This window comes from Dasypus novemcinctus, chromosome 6, assembly GCF_030445035.2.
Source record: "Dasypus novemcinctus isolate mDasNov1 chromosome 6, mDasNov1.1.hap2, whole genome shotgun sequence".
Lineage (NCBI taxonomy): Eukaryota > Metazoa > Chordata > Mammalia > Cingulata > Dasypodidae > Dasypus > Dasypus novemcinctus.
The window spans coordinates 14,839,120-14,865,234 of NC_080678.1; the positions used below are offsets into that span (position 1 = coordinate 14,839,120).

The 26,115-nt window shown below is 43.0% G+C and overlaps 1 protein-coding gene across 1 annotated transcript in view; it reads right to left on the minus strand.

Moving 5' to 3' along the window:
* LOC101423583 (scavenger receptor cysteine-rich domain-containing protein DMBT1-like) overlaps window positions 1-26,115 on the minus strand; it is a 225,240-nt gene that overhangs the window by 150,572 nt on the left and 48,553 nt on the right. Inside the window, exons 17-24 of the mRNA XM_058298189.2 lie at window positions 24,861-24,932; window positions 21,728-21,781; window positions 20,148-20,219; window positions 14,378-14,431; window positions 12,820-12,891; window positions 8,728-8,781; window positions 7,152-7,223; window positions 3,023-3,076 (exon numbers count right to left, since the gene is read on the minus strand). The gene's annotated coding sequence lies outside the window, so the exon portion shown is untranslated. The remainder of the gene's footprint in view (window positions 1-3,022; window positions 3,077-7,151; window positions 7,224-8,727; window positions 8,782-12,819; window positions 12,892-14,377; window positions 14,432-20,147; window positions 20,220-21,727; window positions 21,782-24,860; window positions 24,933-26,115) is intronic.

The following is a 26,115-nucleotide window of genomic DNA, read 5'->3' on the forward strand; positions in this document are numbered from 1 at the left end:
TTACACACATGTATGTGCTCTCCTTCCCAAAATGACCTTAAAGGATTTGAGATGTGTTAATCCACAAGAATAGAGAGAATGGAGAGGAAAGAAGAGCAGATGGAGAACTTCATGACATTATTTTAAGAAGTGTGAGGGCAGAGAGAGGTAAGGTGATGATGCTAGTGGAGCAATAATCCTACCCTGATGGCAGAGGCAGTTGGGGATGGATCCTGACAAGAGGTGAGCAACGACCCCAGAGATTCCTCCTGAGCTGAATGTTTGGAGGAACAGGACACCAAGATTATGGGGGTGAGGTACTGAGCAAAAAAGGAATAGGGCAGATCGTTGTTTCTAAATATATCTACAAAACTGACACAAATTCAAGAAGCTCTTCTCGTATCTGAACCAAAAGAATTCTGAGCATAGGCAAAGAACGTGGCAAACTTTCGGCTTTGTTCCATGGGACGCTCCTATTTGGATGGTACCCTGCATGCCATTAACAAGTCCAAGTCACAAGCAGAAGTCAAAGATAGAGAAACACTAACTGGTCTTCCAGTCAGGCTTTTTTTTTCTGGAGCCAAAAACAATATTTGATTACTAGGAGGGAGAGAATGATGATTATAAAGCTAGCATTTATGTAGTACTTTCTTTGGGCCGAGGACTAATAGTAGACATATTTTAACTCATTTAATATTCACAAAGCCTGAGATTATATACTGTATATAGTAGCATATATCTATTAGAGCATATGTATGAATAATTGCATGCATATACATAACTGCAAACAGTATTGATGTTATTATTATCCCCATATGATGGGTAAGGAATTTAAGCCCCAAAGCAGTTGAGAAACATGCCCAAGAGTACAGAGTGCTGAGAAATTGATATTTGAACTTTAAAATTCATTTAGGAAAAAACACAAAATCCTGGAGGTGGCTGTGAGAAGGAGCAGGTCAACCTTCTGTAGATGTAGAAGGATGCAGTGAGTACAGATTGGGACAAAAATGCTGTGTTACAAAGTATGCCTTTGTGCACGACCTAATTTTTAAAGTCTTTGTGTGTAATGTTTTGATGAGTGGAAGGGAGGAGAAAGAGACAGAGGATAGAAACAAGGATCGAAGGAAGTAGGGGAAGTAAGTGGGAAGGAGGGAAGATAGGATAAAAAGAGGAAGGAAAGAGCATTTTTACACTAGAGTAGCATCACATAAAAACTTGGGGCTATTTTTACCAAAAGCCTCCCTTTTAATGTCAGGAAGATAAATATTTCACCTAAATTTATTTAAAATTACTATTATTTGCACATGTAGAGTCTAGTAACATAGAATTTATTCTTCCCAAATAGTATGGGACTAAATACCAGTCTGAAGAGATGCTTCATGAAAACTGTTTTGTTCTAAAAAAGAGGGTGACTGCTGGGCATCACTGCTGATGATGGGGTAGGACTGGTCTAGTGGGAAGTGCCCATGAGCAGACTGAGTTGGGGTGTTTGTGTTTGGAACAACACAGACGAGCAGGACCAACACAGCCATCAGGCTCAGCAGTCACGGAGCGTGGCACCAGGTAACTTTTAGGGGCCCAGAAAATGCTTTAAATTCCCTTATACTCAGAAGAAAAGAAACAGCCATCCAACCTGGATTACACTCATCTTTACATCAATGCAGCCAGAAAAAATAAGTTTTAATATTTTTCATAGTATAATGGACCCCTGAAATAACCCATGTTAAGAGCTCACAGAGACACCAAGTGGCTCAAACCAAGGACGGAATAAGACGAGATGACATCAGACTGATACGGGCTGGTGTGGGTGCTGGGGGAAGCACAGCCAACTCCCTGGTGGGCACAGCTGCTGACCGTACGTGGCCTGTGAGTGTCACTCAGGACACAGACACCTCTGACAATAAGCCCGAGGAGAAAGGCTGGGCCCTGACCTGCCTGGCAGGGTCTTGGTCGGCTCCTCCCACCTCCTCCCTGCCCTCCACCATCACTGTGGGAGGAAGTGCTAGTACCCGAGGGCCTCCCCTTGCTTAGCACACTTTAGCTCTTTGGGTGCTCACGCTACCAATTATGCATTTTTTCTTTGTAAAATCAGGTGTGGTTGACCCTGGTGATGTGGTGGTCACTTTGAAGGTAGAACTTTTGGTTTCCAGCTAGATATTTGACAGAATTATCTGGGCTCTCTGTATACTTAAGTTATGTGATGTTTTAAAGGGGCATGAAGGCATATTATTAACTCCTAAATTAACAATCAGATATTGTATTGCCTCCTTTGAAAATGTATGTCAAAATATGTGGATTTGATAAGTCAACAGTGGGTACCTATGAGTTCATTATACTGTTCTTGACATTGAGTTTGATATAAACAAAATAAAGTATATTTTACTTTTTTTCTAAGTGTCTAATTCAATAAATGGAATAGCTACTTCTTATTGTGATTGGTTAAAACTTTTTGATTTAAAGGAATAAATAGAGAAAAAAATTGTGATTAGACTGTCCAGTAGTGATTAAGCCATCAAAATTGTTCATAAAGTGTCCTGAAGAAGGAAAGGAACCAAACCTTAACTGTTATTTTCAGTTGGCTGAAAAATACTATATTAACATGTCTAAAATGTAATGAAATGTTTTCTGAAAGTGAATCCATTGGGCAGTCAGATCCAATCAAGGTGAAGAAGGGAGACAACTCTCAACAGACACAGCTAAGCATTCCTCCTTTTCTGACTTCAAGACTTGTTTAAGTCTAGGGGATGGAATGGGAAATGGGGATGCCCTCTGCTCCAGGCCCCTCTGTGCGCTCATGATGGGGAATGGCTCTGAACTCTTCTGTCCCTGGGGTGATTCTCCTATGCAGGGCCAATGAGCTGCACAAATCCAGGACAACCATTTACACATCACGGGATGAACCCGCCTGATGAGGATGCCAATTGCAACTAAGGATGGTGACACTTAACTGGTGTAACACAGGTTCTGATCCCTTGGATTAGAATGAGTGTTTCTAGGCAATAAACAGTACAAAGCAAATGATTCTAGCAAAGATTGAACCCACCTGACAGTGTGTATGATGGTGTGGGAGTACCAGGCTTTGAGGTTGGAGAGGTGCCTAAAGGTCAAAAGAAATCAGCATATTATGGTCTAATATTTCCAATGCAATACTCAATGTCTCAGAATGTGAGTTTAAGTCTTCTGAAAAGACACGAAGGCAATGACATCTATAGAAGTGAAAGCCTTTGTATAGCGCAGCCAACATCCCCTAAGTCTTGTGAATTAGTTGGAGTTCATGAAATATTTGGTATTGGTATCTACTAGTAACAAGTCGGCAAACAGGAAAAAAATGGATTGAGAATTTTTAATTGAATCCTTTTGATGCAAAAACATGCATTTCTGAAACCTCTCCACCTGTCTCCAGATCATTCATGAACATACGATTTTGACTGTGATGTGGAATAGTTGTTCTAGGCTTGGAGCAGCCAGTACCTACATGTTGTGTGAGAAGACTACTCCCAGGAGCCATTCTAAGTTCTTTGCAAGCTGGATTTCATTTGATCCTCACAACACCTCTCTGAGATTTCTTATAATATTGTCTCTAGTATGCAGATGAGGACACCCAGAGAAGTCAAATTGACTTCCTCAGCCTCAGGTAGCCACCTGAACCCAGGTGGTCTGGCTTGCTTTTAAAAAGTGCCTTCTAAAGCAACGAGCTAGGTCACTCATTTTCCCTTGAATTCATGCCTCTTCCTCACAATCTTTGGTTCCCCTGTGCCTATGTCTTAGGGAAGTTAGAAGCAGAGCAGAGAGCTGCTGTAGCCTGGAGGATGGAAGAAAAAGACCATTGAAGAGATTAGGGTTGGAGCAGAAAAGTGTCTACTCTAACCTCACGTTAGAAATAAGACATTTCCTCTAAGTTGGGCAGATAGAAAAATACTTTGGCGCTTGGATCCCCAGGGCCGGCATTCCCATGCCTGGAAGTGCTGGAGCAGCAGGCTGGAAGCCCCTAGCTAGGGGCTGCCACGGCTCCTGGAGGTCCTGGGTCCTCACCCTTCCATGACCCTTTATGCCTGAAGATGTCCTTTGCCTGCAGGCCATGTGGACAGGACTGTGTTCCCTCTGCCATGTCCCAGTGGACTGTAAACCTCTGAGACCCAGAAGTAATCTGGGTGTGCAGGAAGCTTGCAAAATACCCTTTCTGCCACTGGTGGCTTTTCTGTTCTTTGCTGCAAGCACAGAATCCTTTAACCTAGGAGTATTCACTCAATGCTCCTTGTGTGCAAGGCTCGCTAAGGCAGAATCGAGGCCTCAGGGGACCATCATCAGTGATAGGATGGGAACATCGTACACACTTACGCCATCAGAGGAAACCACGAAGAGAGCCTCCATAGGGACCCAAATAGTGTCCCGGAGGTAACAGAGACTTCCCCTCTTGGGGACACGAGCTCACTACGGGCTGGATTCAAAAGAAGTTTTAAGTCTGGCCATGGGGGTAGGCAGAGGGAAGAGGAGGGCACGTTCACAGAAGAGAAAAATGGTTAGGACTTCATTTGAAATTCGAGTTGGTACATGCATATATGTCCTCTCCTTCCAAAAATGACCTTAAAATATTTGAGATGCTTTAATCCAGAACACAAAGAGAATGGGAGGGGAAACAAGAGCAGATGGAAAACTTCATCCCTTTTTTTAAAGACATTAGAGAGTAGACAGAGGTGTCTTACTGATGCTAGTGGAGCACTAATTCCTAGCCTGATGGCGGAGGCAGTTGGGGATGGATCCTGACAAGAGGTGAGCAACGACCCCAGAGAATCCTGAGCTCAGTGTTTGGAGGAAAAGGACACTAAGATTATGGGTGTGAGGTGCTGAGCAAAGAAGGGGATCAGGGTAGATAGTATTTTCTAAGGATATATACTAAATCAACATAAATCCACGGTGTCTTCTACAAAGTTGCTGACCACATGTCTGAAGGTGGAGTCCCTGCCCCTCTCTCTGAACACAGGAAGGCCTTTGTGATGATCTGGAGAAATGGAGTGTGGCCCACACAGCACTAAAGACTTCGGAGCCTAGGCCAGGAAATTGCCAGGCTGTTGGCTTTGTTCCTGGGAAGCTCATGCTCAGAAGCCCCCTCCACGCAGTTAAGAAGTCCAGATCCAGCAGAAGTCAAATATAGAGAACCTCTAACTGCTCTTCAAGTCATGCTTTTTATTTCTGGAGCCAAAACAATATTTGATTATGAGGACGATGATTATAAAGCGAGAATTTATAGTACTTACAATGTGTCTAGCACTACGCAGTAGACATATTTTAATTCATTTAATCTTTAAAAAGTCCTAGAGTATATTCTGTATATAATAGCAAAAATCTATTAGCGCATATGTGTAAATAATATTATATTTACACATAACAGGAAAGCATTATTAATACTATTATCCCCAGATTATGGTGAGAAATATAAGGCATAAAGTAGTTGAATAACATGCCCAAGAATACAGAACCCTGGGAAACTGATATCTGAACATTAAGAATGATTTAGTTGAAACCACATAAACCTGGAGGTGCTCTGAGAGTGAGCAGTTCAACTTTCTGACGGTATAGATGATGCAGTGAGTAGAGTGTGGGGCAAAAAGACTGTGTTACAATATAGGCTTTTGTGTATGACGTAAGCTTTAAAGTCTTTTTTGTAATATTTTGATGAAAGAAAGGAAGGAGAAAGAAATGGAGGATAGAAACAAGGATGGAAGGAAGGGGGGAAGTAAGTGGGAAGGAGGGAAGATAGGAACAAAAGAGAAAGGAAAGAGCGTTTCGACACTAGAGTAGCATCACATAAAAACCTGGGGCTTCTTTTACAAAGAAGCCTCTCTTTTAATATCAGGAAGATAAAAATTCCACATAAATTTATATTTGGAATTATTCTTGGTAGCACATGTACAAATCTAGTAACATAGAATGCAACCTTTCCCAAATGTGTATGGGGCTAAATTCAAGCCTGCAGAGATACTTCGTGGAAAAGGCATTGTTCTGAAAAACAGGGAGAATGCTGTGTGTCATTGCTGATGATCGGGGAGGACTGGTCTATTGAAGGCAGTGCAAAGGAGCAGATGGATTTAGGGTGTTTGTCACTTGGAACAACATTGATGAGCAGAACCAACGCAGACGTCACGTTGAGCAGTCACAGTGCCTGGGACCAGGTGACTTTTAGGGGCCCACAAAATACTTCAATTTCCTTTACAAACAGAAGAAAAGAAACAGCCATCCAACCTGAATTACACTCTTCTCTTAATCAATGCTGCCATAAAATATAATTTTTAATATTTTTCCTACTATAAAGTACACCTGAAGGTTCATGAGCTTAGGGACCCACAGAGTGGACAAATGGCTCAAGACAAGGGTGGAAAGAGACGAGGTGACATCAGACTGCTGTGCAGCATTCTTTAGGAGGTAGCAGAGTGGCTAATGGCCAGTGTAGGGAAATGGCCATGATAGTATTTACTTTAAAAGCATGTACATGTACATTTACATGCACACACAAATAAGCGTGGCTAGAAAAATTAAGTTACTATAGTGGAACTAGCCCTAATGCAGGAAATATGCATGAGTTTTCTCTTGGTAGAGCAGACCCTCCATGGGCTCCACAGAGTGTGGAAGGAGGATTTGGGATTTCAGCTGATACAGTCTTAGGCAATGGCAAGTATAGGATTTGCCAAATTATTGTGGAAAATATAAATCCAGAAGATTTGCTATTAGGAATTTTATACTGAAAAGAGTGGAGGAGGTGACAACCCCACAGCTGACTCCTTCCTTCCTGGTTATGCTTTTGATATCTTGGACCTTAATAATTAGGCTTACCAGAATGTTCTCCAAGTTCCATAAAATAGCTTTGACGGTGATTTCTGCCAACCCATACCACAGCTGGCTAAGAAGAGCCACAAGGGCTTGTCGTCAGTCATACGTGTGCTCAAGTCTTTTCTTGACCATTTTCTAGTTGGTGCTACTAGGAAAAGAATCTTTTCCAAGTCTCATTTTATAAAACAAATATGTGTGTGAGTATGTGGTGTGGACAGGAAACAGTTTCCTTGTAGGCTTGCTGTGGGCACTAATTGAAATGTTAGTTATTGCAAGCATCTGATCTCTGCTTATCATATTTGGTTCTTCAATAAATGCTATTTCATCCCTATTTCCCAAGGACTTACCTGAGGAGGGTGCAGGGGTAGATGGCTGGGACTCAGGCTCTCTTGGGACTACGGCTGTTGATAATCCATCACCTGTCGGTAAAGACAAACAGGCTTTCCTAGTAATTAGGACACCCCTCAATCCAGTGTCAAAGGGGCAAAAGTTTGAAAACAGTCACAGCATAGTGGTCACAATCAAATTTTCAGTGTCAATTCCTGCATCTGCGCTCTGTAGGCAAGAACTTATCCCAGGGATCTCTAGGTCTGGGAAGACACCAGCCCGGTGCCTGGCACTCGGCTCCTGTTCCCCATTCCCCCAGGAAGAGGCACCAACTGCCCAGCTGCTGTGGGCGCTGGGGAAGCAGAGCCACCTCCGTGGTGGGCACGGCTGCTGACGGTGCTTGGCCTGTGAGTGTGTCACTGCTGGGTACTCCTCCCCACACTCAGGACAGGGACACTCTTGACAATAAGCCCTGGGAGAAGGGCTGGGCTGACCTGCCTGTCAGGGTCTTGGTCGGCTCCTCCCACCTCCTCCCTGCCCTCCACCATCACTGTGCGAGGAAGTGCTAGTACCTGAGGGCGTCCCCGAGGTTAGTACACTTTAGCTCTTTGGATGCTCACACAACCAAATATGCAATATCTCTCAGTAAAAATTCAGGTCTCTTTGACCCTGGTGATGTGGTGGTCAGTTTGAAGGTAGAACTTTTGGTTTCCAACTAGATATTTGATAGAATAATCTGGACTCTATGTAGCCTTAAGTCTAGTGATGTTCCAATGGGGCATTAAGGCATATTATTAACTCATAAATTAATAACAAGGTATTGCATTGTTTCCTTTTAAAACAGATTTCAAAATATTTGGATTTGATAAGTCAGCAGTGGGTACCATGGGTTCATTATACTGTTCATGCCATTGTGTTTGATACAGACAAAATAAAGTATATTTCACTTTTTTATGTGTGTCTAACTCAACACAATTGAATAGCTATTTCTTACTATGATTAGTTTAAAACTTTATGATAAAAAAGAAAAAAAAAAGAATGTGATTAGACAGTCTAGTAGTGATTAAGCCATCACACTTGTTCAGAAAGTGCACTGAAGCAGAAAAGAAACAATCCCCTGATTTTTTTTCAGTTGTCTAAATAATACTATATTAACATGTCTAAAATGTAACAAAATGTTTTTCTGAAGATGAAGCTGCTGCGCAGTCAGATGCAATCAGGGTGAAGGAGACAACTCTCAATGGACATGGCTAAGCATTCTTCCTTTCCTGTCGTAAAGAATTATTTAAGTCTAGGGGATGGAATGAGAAATGGGGATCTCCTCTGCTCCAGGCCTCTCTGTGCACTCATGATGGGGAATGGCTGTGAACTCTTCTGTCCTGGAGTGACTCTGCTATGCAGGGCCAATGAGCTGCACAAATCCTGGGGTAACCATTCAAACGTTACTGGATGCTCCCAAGTGATAAAGATGCCAGTTGCAACTGAGGATGGTGCCCCTAACTTATGCAACAGAGAGGCTCTGATACTTGGCTTGGAAGGGAATTTTCCAGACAAGAAAATCTACAGAGCAAATGAATACAACATAGATTTGCTCACCTGACAGCGTGTATGATGGCTTGGCTGTTCCAGGCTCTGAAGATGGAGAAGGGCCTAAAGGTCAAAAGATATCAATCTCTTATGGTCTAGTATTTAGAATATAATACGCAGTGACTCCGAATGTGAGTTTAAAGTTTCTGAAAAGACACGAAGACCATGACATACAGAAGAAGAGACAGCCTCGCCCTACTGCAGACGACACCCACTAAGTCTTGTGAAGTAGGTGGAGCTCAAGAATTATTTGGTATTGGTATCTACTGGCCACAATGTTTGGGAAAAATAAATTAGAATGGATAATTTTTAATGCAATCCTTTCGATGCAATAAAGATTCATTTCTGAAACCTTTCCATCTGTCTCCAGATCAGCTATGAACATGTCATTTTGAATGCGATGTAGAATACTTGTTTGATCCCTGAAGGAGCCTGTCCTACAATTTTGTGAGAGATGACTACTCCCAGGAGCCATTCTAAGTCCTTTGCAAGCTGGATCTCATTTGATCCTCACAACACCTCTCCGAGATTGCTTCTATTGTCTCTAGTTTGCAGACGAGGAGACACAGAGCAGCCAAGCTGACTTGTTCAACCTCAGGTAGCCACCTGAACCCAGGTGGTCTGGCTTACTTTTAAAAAGTGCCTTCTAAGGCAATGAACTAGGTCACTCATTTTCCCTTCAATTGATGCCTCCTTCTCACAATCTTTGGTTGCCCCTGTGCCTCTGTCTTAGGGAAGTTAGAAGCAGAGTAGAGAGCTGCTAGAGCCTGAGGGACGAAAGACTGAGACCATCGAAGAGATTAGGGTTGGAGGAGACAAGTGCCTACTCTAACCTCACGTTAGATATAGGACATTTCCTCTAAGTTGGGCAGATCGAAAAATACTGTGGCGCTTGGATCCCCAGGCCGGCATTCCCACTTCCTGGAGGTGCTGGAGAAGCAGGCTGGAAGCCCCTAGCTAGCGATGCCATGGCTCCTGGAGGTCCTGGGTCCTCACCCTTCCATGACCCTTTATGCCTCAAGATGACCTTTGCCTGCATGCCACATAGACAGGACTGTGTTCCCTCAACCATGCCCCAGGGGACTGCTGATCAGAGGTTCCTGTGGACCTCTTAGTCCCAGAAGTCATCTGGGTGTGGAGGAGGCTTGCAAAGTGTCCTTTCTGCCACTGGTGGCCTTTCTGTTCTTTGCTGCCAGCACAGGGTCCTTTAACCCAGGAGTAGTCACTCCATGCTTCTGGTGGTCAAGGCTCTGTAGGCAGAGTCGAGGCCTCAGGGGACCATTATCAGTGATAGGAGGGGAACATGTACAGTGCCTAACTCAGTCAGAGGAAACCATGTATGGTGACTTCATAGGACACACCTAGTGTCCCGGAGGTAACAGAGACTTCCTCTCTTGGCGAGATGAACTCACAAAGCCTGTATTTGAAAGAAGGTATGTAAGGCTCTCCACGAGGGTAGGCAGAGGGAAGGGGAGGGCAACTTCACAGAAGGGGAAAATGGTTAAGACGTCAACTGACATGTGAGTTGGTTACACACATGTATGAGCTCTCCTTCCCAAAATGACCTTAAAGGAATTGAGATGTGTTAATCCACAAGAAGAAAGATAATCGAGAGTAAACAAGAGCAGATGGAGAACATCATCACATTCTTTTAAGAAGTGTGAGGGCAGAAAGAGGTAAGGTAATGACGCTAGTGGAGCACTAATCCTAGCCTGATGGCAGGGGAAGGTGGGAATGGACCCTGGGAAGAGATGAGCAATGACCCCAGAGAATCTTCCTGAGCTGAGTGTTTGGAGGAACAGGACATCAAGATTATGGGTGTGAGGTACTAAGCAAAAAGGGAACACGGCAGATTGTATTTCCTAAAAATATCTACAAAATTGACACAAAATCCAGAAGGTCATGCCAAATCTCAACCGAAAGCCTTCTGAGCATAGGTGAAAAACATGCCAGACTTTCCGCTTTGTTCCATGGGATGCTCCTGTTTGGAAGGTACCCTCCATGTCTTTAAGAAGTCCAAGTCACAAGCAGAAGTCAAAGATAGAAAACCACTAACTGGTCTTCAAGCCAGACCTTTTCTTTCTGGAGCCAAAAATATATTAGATTATGAAGAGGATAAGAATGATGAGCATAAAGCTAGCATTTATATAGTGTTTTCTTTGGGCCAAGGACTAATAATAGAAATATTTAAATTAATTTAATATTCACAAAGCCTGAGATTATATACTGTATATAGTAGCATATATCTATTAGAGCATATATATGAATAATAGCATGCATATACATAACTGCAAACAGTATTATTATTATTATTATCCCCATATGATGGGTGAGGAATTTAAGCGCCAAAGCAGTGGAGTAACATGCCCAAGAGTACAAATTGTTGAGAAACTGATATTTGATCATTAAAATTCATTTAGGAGAAAACACAAAAGCCTGGAGGTGGCTCGGAGAAGGAGCAGGTCAACCTTGCATAGATCTAGAACGATGCAGTGAGTACAGCTTGGGACAAAAAATGCTGTGTTACAATGTAAGCCTTTGTGCAGGACCTAATTTTTAAAGTCTTTGCGTGTAACATTTTGGTGAATGGAAGGAAGGAGAAAGAGACAGAGCATAGAAACAAGGATGGAAGGAAGTAGGGAAGTAAGTGGGAACGACAGAAGATAGGAAAACAACAGGATGTAAAGAGCGTTTTGACACTAGAGGAGCATCACATGAAAACCTGGGGCTATTTTTACAAAGAAGCCTCCCTTTTAAAGTCAGGAAGATGAAAATTTCACCTAAATTTATTTAGAATTATTCTTATTTGCACATGTAGAACTCTAGTAACATAGAACTCATACTACCCAAATGTGTATGGGGCTAAATAGTAGTCAGAAGAGATGCTTCATGAAAACTGTATTGTTCTAAAAAATGGGGTGACTGTTGGGCATCACTGCTGATGAGAGGATAGGACTGGCCTATTTGCAAGTACAAAGGAGCAGATTGAGTTGGGGTGTTTGTATTTGGAACAACACAGATGAGCAGGACCAACACAGCCATCAGGCTGAGCAGTCTAGGAGCGTGGCACCAGGTGACTTGCAGGGGCTCAGAAAATGTTTTAAGTTCCCATACATTCGGAAGAAAAGAAACAGCCACCCTACCTGGATGACATTAATCTTTACATCAATGCAGCCATAAAATATGTTTTAATATTTTTCATAGTAGAAAGGACACCTGAAGGCTCAAGTGCTTATGGGCCCACAGAGTCAACAAGTGGCTCTAACCAAGGATGGAGAGACGTGAGGTTACACAGACTGATACATAGTTTTATTTAGGAAGCAGCAGAGTGGCTATGGCCAGTGTAGGGAAATGGCCACAATAGTATTTATTTTAAAAGCAGGCACTTGTATACTCACATGCCCATACAAATAGGCCTGGCTAGGAAGATTAAGTAACTACAGTGGAATCAGCCTTAATGTAGCCAACATAGATCGTTTTTTCCCTTGGTAGAGCAGACATTCAGTCGGTTCACCCAGGTGAAGAAGGAGGAAAGTATGATCTGGGATTGCAGCTGATACACTGCCTTAGGGAATGGAAAGGACAGGTCATGCCTAATTCTTGTGAAAAATATAATTACAGAAGTTTTGCTATTAGGGATTTTAAATTGAAAACTGTGAAGGAGGCCACAAACTCCCAGCTGACTCCACCATTCCTGGTTATGATTTTGGTATTTTTCAACCTTAATATAATTAGGCTTACCAGAATGTTCTCCCAATTTCATAAGATAGTTTTGATGGGGCTATCTGCCCCCCCCCCCCCCCCCCCCCCCGTAAGGGAGCAAGCTAGCAAGAACCGCTTGGGTTTGGGGTCAGACCTATGTGTGCTCTAATATTTGCATCAACATGTTATAGGTGATGCTAGAAAAGAAAGAACCTTGCCACTGTCTCATTTATGAAACAAATGTGTGCATACGTGTTAGGGAGAAAAGGGGAAACACTTTCCTTTTAGACTTCCAGAGGGTACCAGATAAAGTTTCAGTTACTGAAAGCCTTTGATCTCTGCTTATCATATTTGATATCAGAAGAAATGTTATTCCTTCTGTATTTACCAAAGACTTACCTGTGGAGGGTGCAGGTCTTGATGGCTGGGACTCAGGCTCTGGTAGGTCTAGAACTACAGATAATCCATCACCTGTCGGCAGAGACAAACAGGCTTCCTTAGGAATTAAGACACCACAAACTCCAGTGTCAGAGGGGCAAACATTTGAAAACAGTCACAGCCTGGTGGTCACAGAGAAATCTGCAGTGTCAAGTCCTGCCTCTGCCCTCTGGAGGCAAGGATTTATCCCAGGAGTAACATCAGCACTTAATGAGTGTCCAAGTCTGGAAAGACGCCGGACTGTAGCCTGGCACACGGCTCCCGCTCCCCACTTGGCCAGGAAGCGGCACCCACTGACGTGCTGGTATGGGTGCTGGGGGAAGCACAGCCAACTCCCTGGTGGGTACGGCTGCTGTCAGTGCTTGGCTGTGAGTGTATCACTCAGGACAGGGGCACCTCTGACAATAAACCCGAGGAGAAGGGCTGGGCTGACCTGCCTGTCAGGGTCACCTCCTTCCCTGCCCTCCACCATCACTGTGGGAGGAAGTGCGAGTACCCGAGGCCTTCCCAAGTTTAGTACACTTCAGCTCTTTGGGTGCTCACACTACCAATTATGCATATTTTCTTTGTAAAAATTCAGGTGTCGTTGACCCTGGTGATGCGTTGGTCACTATGAAGGTAGAACTTCTGGTTTCCAACTAGATATTTGACAGAACTACCTGGGGTGTCTGTATCATTAAATCATATGATGTTTCCATAAGGCATTAAGGCATATTATTAACTCATAAACTAACAATCAGGTATTGTATTGCATCCTCTGAAAATGTATCTCAAAATTGTGGATTTGGTAAGTCAGCTGTGGATACCCATGAGTTACTTCATTACACTGTTCTTGACATTGTGTTTGATATAGACAAAATAAAGCATATATTACCTTTTTATATGTGTCTAATTTAAAAAATTGCATATCTACTACTTATTGTGATCGGTTGAAAACTTTGTGATTAAAAGAAACAAATAGAGAAACCAATTGTGATTAGACAGTCCAGCAGTGATTAAGCCATCAAACTTGTTCATAAAGTGCAAACATATCCCTAACTTTTTTTTTCAGTTAGCTACAAAATACTATATAAACATGTCTAAAATGTAACAAATGCTTTTCTGAAAGTGAAGCCACTGGGCAGTCAGCTCCAATCCGGGTGAAGAAGGGAGTCAACTCTTAACAGACATGGGTAAGCATTCCTCCTTTTCTGAGTTAAAGAATTGTTGAAGTCCAGGGGATGGAATGAGAAATGGGGATCCCTTCTGCTCCAGGCCCCTCTGTGTGCTCATGATGGGGAATGGCTGTGAACTCCTTTGTCTCTGGAGCGACTCTGCTGTGCAGGGCCAATGAGCTGCACAAATTCCGGGGTAAGCATGCACATCTCACAGGGTGCTCCAGCCTGATGAAGATGCTAGTTACAACTGAGAATGCTGCCCCTAACTTGCGCAACACAGAGGCTCTGCTACTTGGCTTGGAAGGGGATTTTCTAGATAAGAACAACTATAGAGCAAATGAACCAGGCATAGATTTGCTCACCTGACAGTATGTATGATGGTGTGGTTGTTCCAGGTTCTGAGGTTGGAGAAGGGCCTAATGGTCAAAAGGAATCAACCTGTTATGGTCTAATATTTCATATATAAGTCTCAGTCACTCAGAATGTGAGTTTAAAGTTTCTGAAAAGACACGAAGGCAATGTCATCTGGCTGAAGTGACAGCCTCACCCCAGTGCCGACGATACCTACAAAGTCTCCTGAATCATTTCGAGCTCATGAAGTATTTGGCATTGGTATCTTTTAGTAACAGTTCTCGACAACAACAAAAGCAACAACAAAATAGAGCATTGAGAATTTTTAATGGAATCTATCTGCTGCAAGAAATATTCATTTCTGAAGTCCCTCTATTATTGTCTAGATCAGTCATGAACGTGCCATTTGGACTGTGATGTGGAATAGATGTTCTAGCCTTGGAGGAGCCAGTACTAACATTTTGTGAGCGACGACTACTCCCAGGAGCCATTCTAAGTCCTTTGCAAAGTGGATTTTATTTGAATCTCCAACAGCTCTCTGAGAATGCTTCTATTATTATCTCTGTTTTACAGATGACGAGACCCAGAAAAGCCAAGTTGACTTGCTTGCTCTGGCTCAGGGAGCCATCTGAGGCTGGAGCCCAGGTAGTTTATTTAGATAATAAAATAATTCTTCCTAAGGCCAATGAACTTGATCACTCTTTTCCCCTTGAAGTCATGCCTCATCCCTCACCATCTCCCTTTGCCCCTGTGCCTTTGTCTTAGAGAAGTGAGAAGCAAAATAGAAAGCTGCTGTAGCCTGGAGGGAAAAAGACTGAGAATAATTAAGAGATTAGGTTTGGAGGAGACAAGTGCATACTCTATACCTTATATTAGAAAAAGGACATTTCATCAAGGTTGGTAAGATAAAAAGATCTGTGTCTCTTGGAATTCCTGGGCTAGCACTGCACTCGATAGAAGTGATGGAGTAGAAGGTTGGATGGTCTTAGCAAGGGGCTGCCTTGGCTCCTGGAGACCCTGGGTCCTTGCCCTTCCATGTCCCTTCATGCCAGCAGCAGCACTTGGTGTGAGGGTCATGTGGACAGGACTGTGACCCTCTCAGCCATGCCCCAGTGGACTGCTGACCAGAGCCTCCTAGGAAAGCCTGAGACCGTGATGTCATCTGGGTGTAGAGGAAGCTTGCAAATTGCCCTTTCTGCCACTGGTGGCCTTTCTGTTCTTTACTGCCAGCACCGGGATCCTTTAACCCAGGAGTATTCACTCAATGCTCTTTGTGTGCAAGGCTCTCTAAGGCAGAGTCGAGGCCTCAGGGGACCATCAACAGAGCTAGGATGGGAACATTGTAAACCTTTTCGCAGTCAGAGGAAACCACGAGGAGAGCCTTCACAAGGACCCAACTAGTGTCCCGGAGGTAATGTAGACTTATCCTTCTTGGGGGACGAGCTCACAAAGGCTTGATTTGAAAGAATTTTTCTAAGTCTGGCCATGAGGGTAGGCAGAGGCAAGGGGAAGGCAAGTTCCCAGAAGGGTTAGGACTTCAACTGGAATGCGAGATGGTTACGTGCATGTATGTCCTCTTCTTCCCAAGATGACCCTAATGGAATTGAGATGCTTTAATCCACAAGAACAAAGAGAATGGGAGCAGATACAGAGCAGATGGAAGTTCATCACATTCTTTGTAAGTAGTTAGAGGGCAGACAAGGTGCAGTAATGATGCCAGTTGGGCAGTAATACTAGCCTGATGGCAGAGGCAGGTGGGGATGGATACTGACAAGAGGTGAGCAACAATCCTAGTGAATCCTCCTGAGCTGAGTGTTTGGAGGAACAGGACATTAAGATTATGGGTGTGAGGTACGCAGCATAAAGGGAATAGGGCAGATTGTATTTTCTGAAGTTATTTACAAAATCGACACAAAATCCAGAAGCTCTTCTAGAATCTGATGGAACCATGTGAGAATGTGGATGCCCTGTCTCATCTTTTTAGACACAGGAAGGCCCATGTGATTATCTCACGATATGGACTGTGGCCCAAGTGTCCTGAAAGAAGTCTGAGCCGAGGCCAGGGAAGTGCCGGACTTTCGGCTCTGTTCCATGGGATGCTCCTGTTTGGAAGGTAGCCTCCATGCCATTAAGAAGTCCAAGTCAGGTCTGATGAGTCCCTCCTCGCAGACCTCCTGATCCCAGTTTGTCTTCCTCCCTCCCTCCCTCCCTCCCTCCCTCCCTCCCTCCCTCCCTTCCTTCTCCCTTTTCTCTTTCTTTCATTCCTGAATACCCTTCGGGTCCAAATCTCCAACAAATGACTCCAGAGGGTGGTATTAAATTGTTTGAAATGGTGAACTTTGGTTTGGCTGGAATGCCAGCTCAGTAGACTAAAAGGGTGTCTCTTCATTCTTTCTAGAATGATAAGCATGGCTTCTGGCATGCCAGCAGTCTCCCCATGGGAGTCTCTTCTCAGGAATTCAGAAGTTTTGCCAGCTGCTGGTCCACATGGCCACAAAGCAGCCTCTGTGTAACCCTGAACTCCAGTTAAAACAGTGTAACAAAGGCGGGGGGGCACAAATAGATCTGGAACCTAGAAATCTCATGTCATGTCTGCTTAAAGAAATGAGAAAATACACCTCAAACTTCTCATTTTAAACTCAGTTGTGCCTAATGTCTGGGTTTAGAATGTTCAAAGCAAAACCCAAAGATAAAAAAGTATTTACGGTTTGTGTACATATATATATATAAAGCTTAAACAGATAGATAGATACATAGATAGATAGATAGATAGATAGATGGAAAGCTATAATAATACGGCAAATGTAGCAAAATGTTAAACGATAGTGGATTGGGTATCTGGGTGGAGGTATGTAGAAATGTTCCATAAGGGTTTTGTATAATTTTTGCAAATGTCCTGTATGGAATTTTTTTCAAAATAAAATGAAAAAAAAAGGTTTTTAACATGTTCAAGAATACAAAACATAGATAAAAGTGAGCCTTTTTCATTGTATTTTAGCTGAATTAGTCAGGAGCATTATGAACAAGGAGAGTGATAGGAGATGAAGTCAGAGAAATAAGCAGTAGCCAAACTATGGAGGGCATCCTGAATCAAGTTTCAGCCTTTAGATCTCATTCTAAAAGAAGGGAAAGTCATTGAAAGGTTTTTAACAGGAGGAGCTATATCAACTGACTTGCATTTTAAAAGATCACTCTGGCTATTGTGAGATTGAAGGGGTGGGGAGAAAGATAGTAAGAGTAGAAGCAGGATAAGCTGTTCTGAGCTATTACAACAGACCAGATAATACTAGCTGGAAGGGCAGAGTAGAAAAAGTGGGAGAAGTAGATGAATTCAGGATATTTAGAAATTAGAGCTCATGTGATAGTTAGATGGATTATGTGGTAATTAAATGCCCACAGATTTCTATCATCCCAGCACATGTGTCCCTTTACAATGTGAATTTCTACTCCTATCCAGAAGAGTCTACTTATCCATCCACCTGAATCTAAGCTGATCTTATGATTTGCTTTGACCAAAAAAATGGGAAGGAAATGACTTCATGCAAATTTCAAGATTAAGCCTTAACAGATGCCACTTCCAGTTTTGCTCTCTTGAAAACCTGAAATGAGATCACCACATAAGAAAGCCTGTCTAGCTCACTGGCTATAGGATGAGAGGGTATGTGGAAAAGAACCATGACACTTCCACATCAAGCCAGGAGAAAAAAAAAAAAAGAAGACCAAGTCACAAGCAGAAGTCAAAGGTAGAGAACCACTAACAGATCTTCAAGTCAGGCTCTTTCTTTCTGGAGCCAAAAACAATATTTCATTATAAGGAGGATGACGATGATTATTATAAAGCTAGCATTTATATAGTACTTTCTTGGGCTGAGCACTAATAGTGGACATATTTTAATTCATTTAATATTCACAAAACCTGAGATTATATGCTGTATATAGTAGCATATATCTATTAGACCATAGATATAAATAACAGCAGGCATATACCTAACTGCAATACATTATGATTATTGTTAATATTATCCCTATATTATGGGTGAGGCATTTAAGCCACAAAGCAGTTGAGTAACATGCCCAAGAGTAAGAGTGCTGAGAAACTGATATTTGAACATTAAAATTCATTTGGGAGAAAACACAAAAACCTGGAGGTGGGTCTGAGAAGGAGCAATTCAAACTTCTGCAGATCTAGAACGATGCAGTGAGCATAGCTTGGATGAAAAATGTTATAATATAAGCCTTTGTGCACGACCTAATTTTTAAAATCTTTGTGTGCAACATTTTGATGAATGGAAGGAAGGAGAAAGAGACAGAGGATAGAAACAAGGATCAAAGGAAGCAGAGAAGTAAGTGGGAAGGAGGAAGGTAGGAAAAAAAGAGGAAAGAGAGAGCGTTTTTATACTAGAGTAGCATCACGTAAAAACCTGGGGCTATTTTTTTAAAAAGCCTCCTTTCTAATGTCAGGAAGATAAAAATTTCACATTAATTTATTTAGAATTATTCTTATTTGCACATGTGGGAATCTAGTAACATAGAATTCATTCTTCCCAAAAGTGTATGAGGCTTAATACAAGTCTGAAGAGATGCTTCATGAAAATTGTATTGTTTTAAAAACGGGGTGACTGCTGGGCATCACTGCTGATGATCAGGTAGGACTGGTCTATGAGGCAGTGCGAAGGAGCAGATTGAGTTGGGGTGTTTGTATTTGGAACAGCACAGATGAGCAGGACGAACACAGCCATCAGGCTCAGCAGTCCCAGAGCGTGGCACGAGGTGACTGGGAGGGGTACAGAAAAAGCTTTAATTTCCCTTACATTCAGAAGAAAATAAACAGCCATCCAACCTGAATTACACTCATTTTTACATCAATGCAGCCATAAAATATAAGTTTTAATATTTTTCAGAGTAGAAAGGACACCTGAAGGCTCAAGTGCTTAGGGCCCTACAGAGTCAACAAGTGGCTCAAACCAAGAATGGAAAGAGATGAGGTGACATCAGACTGATACGCAGTGATCTTTAGGCAGTAGCAGAGTAGCTAAAGGCCAGTGTAGAGAAATGGCCACAATAGTATTTATTTTAAAGCAGGCACTTGTATACACACATGCACACACAAATAGGCCTGGCTAGGTAGATTAAGTAACTAGAGTAGAATCAGCCTTAATGTAGCCAACACGGCGAGTTTTTTCTCTTGGTAGAGCAGACATGCAGTCAGCTTCACCCAGGTGAAGAAAAAGGAAACTATGACCTGGGATTGCAGCTGATACAGTGACTTAGGCAATGGAAAGGACAGGTTTTGCCTAATTCTTGTGAACAATATAAATACAAAAGTTTTGCTCTTAGAAATTTTACATTGAAACCTGTGAAGGAGTCCACAACCCCCAGTTGACTCCACCATTCTTGGTTATGAATTTGGTATTTTTCAACTTTAATATAATTAGGCTTACCAGAATGTTCTCCCAATTTCATAGGTAGCTTTGATGGTGCTATCTGCCCACTCGTAAGGGAGCCAGCTAGCAAGAGCCACTCGGGATTGGCGTCAGACAAAGTGTGCTCCAATCTTTGCTTCACTATTTTCTAGGTGGTGTTAGAAAAGCAAGAACCTTTCCCACGCCTTATTTTATCAAACAAATGTGTGCCTACGTGTGAGGAGGAAGAGGGGAACACTTTCCTTTCAGGCTTCCTGAGGGCACCATATAAAGTTTCAGTTACTGAAAGACTCTGATCTCTGCTTCTCATATTGGGTATTTGAAGAAATGTTATTCCTTCCCTATTTACCAGACTTACCTGTGGAGGGTACAGGTGTGGATGGCCTGGACTCAGACTCTGGTAGGTCTAGGGCTACAGATAATCCATCACCTGTCAGCAGAGACAAACAGGCTCCCTTAGTAATTAGGACACCACAAAATCCAGTGTCAGAGAGGAAACGTTGAAAAACAGTCACAGCCTGGAGGTCACAGATAAATCTGCAGTGTCAAGTCCTGCCTCTGCCCTCTGGAGGCTAGGATTTATCCCAAGAGGAACATCAGCACTTAATGAGTGTCCAGGTCTGGGAAGACACCAGCCTGTAGCCTGGCACATGGCTCCCATTCCCCACTTGGCCAGGAAGAGGCACCCACTGACGTGCTGGTGTGGGTGCTGGGGGAAGCACAGCCAACTCCCTGGTGGGTACGGCTGCTGAGAGTGCTTGGCCTGTGAGTGTGTCCCTCAGGACAGGGACACCTCTGACAATAAGCCCGAGGAGAAGGGCTGGGCACTGACCTGCCTATCAGGTCGGCTCCTCCCACCTCCTCCCTGCCCTCCACCATCACTGTGGGAGGAAGTGCTAGTACCTGAGGCCTCCACCAGGTTAGTACACTTTAGCTCTGTGGGTGCTCACAGTACCAATTATGCATTTTTACTTTGTAAAAATTCAGGTGTGTTTGATCCTGGTGATGTAGTGGTCACTTTAAGGTAGAACTTAGGTTTTCCAACTAGCTATTTGACAGAATAAACTGGGCTCTCTGTATCCTTAAGTCATGTGAGGTTTCAAAAGGGCATTAAGGCACATTATTAACTCCTAAATTAACAATCAGATATTGTATTGCTTCCTTTGAAAATGCATCTCAAAACATGTGGATTTGATAAGTCAGCAATGGGTACCCATGAGTTCATTATACTGTTCCTGACTTTGTGTTTGATATGGACAAAATAAAGTATATTTTACTTTTTTCTATGTGTCTAATTCAATAAATGGAATAGCTACTTCTTATTGGGATTGGTTTAAAACTTTTTAATTAAAAGGAATAAATAGAGAAACAAATTGTGATTAGACAGTCCAGCAGTGATTAAGCCATCAAACTTGTTCATAAATTGTACTGAAGAAGAAAAGAAACAAAACCCTATCTTTTTTTTGAGTTGGCTAAAAAATACTATATTAACATGTCTAAAATGTAACAAAATGTTTTTCTGAAAGTGAAGCCACTGGGCAGTCAGATCCAATCAGGGTGAAGAAGGGAGACAACTCTCAACAGACACAGCTAAGCATTCCTCCTTTTCTGACTTCAAGACTTGTTTAAGTCTAGGGTATGGAATGGGAAATGGGGATGCCCTCTGCTCCAGGCCCCTCTGTGCGCTCATGATGGGGAATGGCTGTGAACTCTTCTGCTCCTGGAGTGATTCTCCTATGCAGGGCCAATTAGCTGCACAAATCCAGGACAATCATTTACACATCTCGGGATGAACTGGCCTGATGAGGATGCCAATTACAACTAAGGATGGTGACTCCTAACTGGTGTAACACAGGCTCTGATCCCTTGGATGAGAATGAGTATTTCTAGACAATAAACAATTACAAAGCAAGTGATCCTAGCAAAGATTTAACCCACCTGACAGTGTGTATGATGGTGTGGGAATACCAGGTTTTGAGGTTGGAGAAGGGCCTAATGGTCAAAAGAAATCAACATGTTATGTTCTAATATTTCCAATGCAATACTCAACAACTCAAAATGTCAGTTTAAGTCTTCTGAGAAGACACGAAGGCAATGACATCCAATAGAAGTGAAAGCCTTGGCATAGTGCAGCCAACATCCACTAAGTCTTGTGAATTAGTTGGAGTTCATGAAATATTTGGTATTGGTATCTTTTAGCAACAAGTCGGAAAACAGGAAAAAAATGGATTGAGAATTTTTAATTGAATCTTTTGATGCAAGAAATATTTATTTCTGAAACCTCTCCACCTGTCTCCAGATCAGTCATGAACATGCGATTTTGACTGTGATGTGGAATAGTTGTTCTAGGCTTGGAGGAGCCAGTACCTACATTTTGTGTGAAATGACTACTCTCAGGAGCCATTCTAAGTTCTTTGCAAGTTGGATTTCATTTGTTCCTCACAACACCTCTCTGAGATTTCTTCTAATATTGTCTCTAGTTAGGAAATGAGGACACCCAGAGAAGCCAAGTTGACTTCCTCAGCCTTAGGTAGCCACCTGAACCCAGGTTGTCTGGCTTGCTTTTAAAAACTGCCTTCTAAGGCAATGAGCGAGGTCACTCATTTTCCCTTGAATTCATGCCTCTTCCTCACAGTTTTGTTTCCCCTATCCCCCTGTCTTAGGGAAGTTAGAAGCAGAGCAGAGAGCTGCTGTAGCCTGGAGGACAAAAGACCGAGACCACCGAAGAGATTAGGGTTGGAGGAGACAAGTGCCTACTCTAACCTCATGTTAGAAGTAGGACATGTCCTCTAAGTTGGGCTGATTGAAAATACTGTGGCGCTCGGATCCCCAGGGCTCGGATTCCCACTTCCTGGAGGTGCTGGAGCAGCAGGCTGGAAGCCCCTAGCTAGGGGCTGCCACGGCTCCTGGGAGTCCTGGGTCCTCACCCTTCCATGACCCTTTATGACTGAAGGTGACCTTTGCCTGCAGGCCTCGTGGACAGGACTGTGTTCCCTCAGCCATGCTCTAGTGGACTGCTGACCAGAGGTTCCTGTGAACCTCTGAGACCCGGAAGTCCTCTGGGTGTGGAGGAGGCTTGCAAAGTGCCCTTTCTGCCACTGGTGGCCTTTCTGTTCTTTGCTGCCAGCACAGGATCCTTTAACCCAGGAGTAGTCACTCCATGCTTCTGCTGTGCAAGGCTCTCTAAGGCAGAATCAAGGCCTCAGGGGACCATATCAGTGATAGAATGGGAACATCTTACACACTTATGCTGTCAGAGGAAACTACAAGGAGTGCCTTCCTAGGGACCCAACTAGTGTCCTGTAGGTAAGAGAGACTTCCCCGTCTTGGGGACACAAGGTCCCTAAAGGCTGGATTCAAAAGAAGTTTTAGGCTGGACATGGGGGATGGCAGACGGAAGGGGAGGGCAAGGTCACAGAAGAGGAAAATGGTTAGGACTTCAACTGAAATGCGAGTTGGTTACATGCATATATGTCCTCTCCTTCCCTAAATGACCTTAAAAGATTTGAGATGCTTTAATCCACAACACAAAGAGAATGGGAGGAGAAACAAGAGCAGATGGAAAACTTCGTCCCATTCTTTTAAGACCTTTGACGGTAGACAGAGGTGCCTTAATGATGCTAGTGGAGCATTAGTCTTAGCCTGATGGCGGAGGCAGGTCGGGATGGATCCCAACAAGAGGTGAGCAACGACCCCAGTGAATCCTCCTGAGCTGAATGTTTGGAGGAACAGGACACTAAGATCATGGGTGTGAGGTGCTGAGCACAGAAGGGGATCAGGGTAGTGGTATTTTCTACAAAATCTACAAAATCGACACTAAACCCACCAGGTCTTTTAAAAACGTGCTGACCCCATGTGAGAAAGTGTTGTCCCTGCCCCTCTTTCTGAACACAGGAAGGCCTTTGTGAGGAGCAGGAGAAATGGAGTGTGGTCCACATGGCACTAAAGACTTCGGAGCCTAGGCCAGGAAACTGCCAGGCTCTTGGCTTTGTTCCCTGGGAAGCTCATGCTCAGAAGCCCCCTCCATGCAGGTAAGAAGTCCAAATCCAGCAGAAGTCAAAGATAGAGAACCTCTAACTGGTTTTCAAGTCATGCTTTTTATTTCTGGAGCTGAAATATTTGATTATGAGGATGATGAGGATGATGATTATAAAGTTAGCTTTTATAGTACTTAATATGTGCCTAGCACTAGGTAGTAGACATATTTTAACTCATTTAATCTTTAAAAAGTCCTAGAGTATATTCTGTATATAATAGCATATATCTATTAGAGTATATGCATAAATAATATCATATATATACATAACAGCAAAGCATTATTATTACTATTTTGCCCAGATTATAGGTGAGAAAATTATGGCATAAAGTAGTTGAATAACATGCCCAGGGTACAGAGCCCTGGGAAACTCATATTTGAATATTACGAGTCATTTAGTCAAAAACCCAAGACGAGGAGGTGGCTCTGAGAAGGAGCAGTTCAACCTTCTGACGGTATAGATGATGCAGTCAGTAGAGAGTGGCGCAAAATTGCTGTGTTACAATATAAGCCTTTGTGTATGACATAAGTTTTAAAGTCTTTTTTGTAATATTTTGATGAAAGAAAGGAAGGAGAAAGAGATGGAGGAAAGAAAGATGGATGGAAGAGAGCAGGGAAGAAAGTGGGAAGGAGGGAAGACAGGAAAAAAAGAGGAAGGGAAGAGCCTTTTACAGCAGAGTAGCATCGGAGGAGATCCTGGGGCTATTTTACAAATAAGCCTCCCTTTTAATGTCAGGAAGATAAGAATTTCACCTAAATTTATTTAGAATTATTATTACTAGCACATGTAGGAATCTAATAACAAAGAATGCAAACTTTCCCAAATATTTATGGGGCTAAACACGCCTGATGAAATACTTCACGGAAATGGCATTGTTCTAAAAAACAGGGAGAATGCTGTGCGTCACTGCTGATGATCGGGTAGGACTGGGCTATTGAAGGCAGTGCAAAGGAGCAGATGGATTTAGGGTGTTTGTCACTTGGAACAACATTCTTCAATAAACGTTATTTTTTCCCTATTTCCCAAGCACTTACCTGTGGAGGGTGCAGGGGTAGATGGCTGGGACTCAGGCTCTGTTGGGACTATGGCTGCTGATAATCCATCACCTGTCGGTAAAGACAAACAGGCTTTCCTAGCAATTAGGACACCCCTCAACCCAGTGTCAGAGGGGCAAACGTTTGAAAACAGTCACAGCACAGTGGTCACAGTAAAATTTTCAGTGTCAATTCCTGCATCTGCGCTCTGTAGGCAAGAACTTATCCCAGGGATCTCTAGGTCTGGGAAGACACCAGCCCGGTGCCTGGCACTCGGCTCCTGTTCCCCATTCCCCCAGGAAGAGGCACCAACTGCCCAGCTGCTGTGGGTGCTGGGGAAGCAGAGCCAACTCCGTGGTGGGCACGGCTGCTGACAGAGCTTGGCCTGTGAGTGTGTCACTGCTGGGTGCTCCTCCCCACACTCAGGACAGGGACACCTCTGACAATAAGCCCAAGGAGAAGGGCTGGGCTGACCTGCCTGTCAGGGTCTTGGTCGGCTCCTCCCACCTCCTCCCTGCCCTCCACCATCACTGTGGGAGGAAGTGCCAGTACCTGAGGGCCTCCCCGAGGTTAGTACACTTTAGCTCTTTGGGTGCTCACGCTACCAATTATGCATTATCTCTCAGTAAAAATTCAGGTCTCTTTGATCCTGGTGATGTGGCAGTCAGTTTGAAGGTAGAATTTTTGGTTTCCAACTGGATATTTGATAGAATAATCTGGACTCTATGTAGCCTTAAGTCTAGTGATGTTTCAAAGGGGCATTAAGGCAACCAGGTATTGTATTGTTTCCTTTTAAAAGTGATTTCGAAATATGTGGATTTGATAAATCATAAGTGGGTATCCGTGGGTTCATTATACTTTTCTTGCCATTGTGTTTGATAGCGACAAAATAAAGGATGTTTAACGTTTTTATATGTTTCTATCTCAAAACAATTGAATAGCTACTTCTTATTGTGATCAGTTTAAATCTTTGTGATTAAAAAGAATAGAGAAAAAATTGTGATTAGACAGTACAGTAGTGATTAAGCCATCAAACTTGTTCATAAAGTGTGCTGAAGCAGAAAACAAACAATCCCCTGATTTTTTTTCAGTTGGCTAAATAATACTATATTAACATGTCTAAAATGTAACAAAATATTTTTCTGAAGATGAAGCTGCTGTGCAGTCAGATGCAGTCAGTGTGAAGAAAGGAGACAACTCTCAAAGGACACGGCTAAGCATTCCTCCTTTTCTGTCTTAATTAATTAAGTCTAGG